Source organism: Rhincodon typus, unplaced genomic scaffold, assembly GCF_021869965.1.
Source record: "Rhincodon typus isolate 14 unplaced genomic scaffold, sRhiTyp1.1 hic_rhity00000077, whole genome shotgun sequence".
Taxonomy (NCBI): domain Eukaryota; kingdom Metazoa; phylum Chordata; class Chondrichthyes; order Orectolobiformes; family Rhincodontidae; genus Rhincodon; species Rhincodon typus.
The window spans coordinates 88,285-89,965 of NW_025965715.1; positions in this window are offsets into that span (position 1 = coordinate 88,285).

Genomic DNA, 1,681 nt, shown 5'->3' on the forward strand with positions numbered 1-1,681 from the left:
AATGGAGGGAGATGCAGGCAGATGGGGGTGGGGAGGGAGGCAAACACAGACAGGGGAGGGAGAGAGGGAGGCAGACAGACAGACAAAGACAGAGGTGAGGGAGAGGCAGACAGTGACAAGAGAGACAGAGGGAAGGAGGGAGGGGTGGACAGAGGTGGGGGGGGGGGGGGGAGGAAGACGCTGAGAGAAATGCTGCGCGCTGCAGGGGCGATGGCTAAAGCAATGCTGGTTCAGTCAGAAATTACCAGCAGCTAATGGCTCACGCACAGGCATCTGAGCGACTCTGATCCTGTCATCCAGAGACACGTTCTGGAGCTACCGGCATAGAGACCGGTCAGCCTAGCCGCCCCACTCGCATCTCACCTCCCACCCACCCTCTCGGGGGAAAAAAACCGAGCAAACCCGACAGCCGTCAACGCCACACCCGCACCCCCCCCCCCCCCCCGCTCAAGACGGGAGATTTCAGTAAATGAAATGAAAGGAGGCTGCGAGCCAAAATGGGTTTTAACCCTTTCCCCACTCAGAGCTCAAAACATGCCTCACAACAATGCAAATTTCTGCTGCCACCACCCCACCACTCCGAAAACCTCTTCGTGAGCAAACCCTCCAACCCCCACTGCATATCCACCGCGCCGCCCCCCCACCAACCCCACCACAAAACACAGCATGGAGACACACACACACACTAAACCGATAGTCTACTGCCTTTGTTCCTAATGAGGGAACGTTAATCAGGCACTGCATGTGTTTTGAAGGGGGAGGGGGCAAAAAGAAAAACCGAGATAGTGCCATGCTGTCAGACCCCATCGCATACACCACTTTCAGGAGTGGGGGGGGGATCCATAGGTACCCATCTGCAGTAAACAGTGTTTGATAGGATAACTTGTACAAAACCCCATTCGTTCCATAGGGCTATTCCTCAACTATACTGCTTCCATTTCAATCTGTTTCACATCTGATACATGACCCTTGACACAACCTCCTCCAGCCCCCTACGCCCCTTCCCTCCCACCCCCTCCTCCAGCCCCCTACGCCCCCCCCCCCAACCCCCAAAAAGCTTGACCCCCTTGGGACCAAACGGCCCCCCCCCCCCCCCCCCCCCCACCCCCCCCCCCCCCCCAAAAATCAGGGAGGGCCAGCAGACACGGGGGAGCACCACTACTCTACCCCCTCCCAAGGATGGGGCGCAGTAGACACTGGGGGTGGGGGGAGCCACACCACTCAAGTGCACCCACCTCCTCCACACATCTGACTCAGGAATGATATGGGCCATTCCTTCACTGTCTGTCTGCACAGTCAAATCCTGGAACTCCCTCCCTGATGGCGTGTCCCCACAACACACATGGGTTTTTTTGGGGGTGTGGGGGGTGGAGGTGAGAAGAACTGCAGTGGTTCAAGAAGGCAGCTCCCCACAAACTTCTCCAGGGAAGGGGGGAGGGGGCAATTAGGGTATGGGGCCAATGAATGTTGGGCAAAGCCAGTGATCCCATGAATCAGTGAGCAGCAAACCAGCCATTAACACAAGACTGCATGCAGACCCAGCAGTCAGCACCGCTGCCTCACGGCACCAGGGACCTGGGTTCGATCCCACCCTCAGGCGACTGTCTGTCTGTGTGGAGTTTGCAGGTTTTCCCCGTGTCTGCGTGGGTTTCCTCCAGGTGCTCAGGTTTCCTCCCACAGT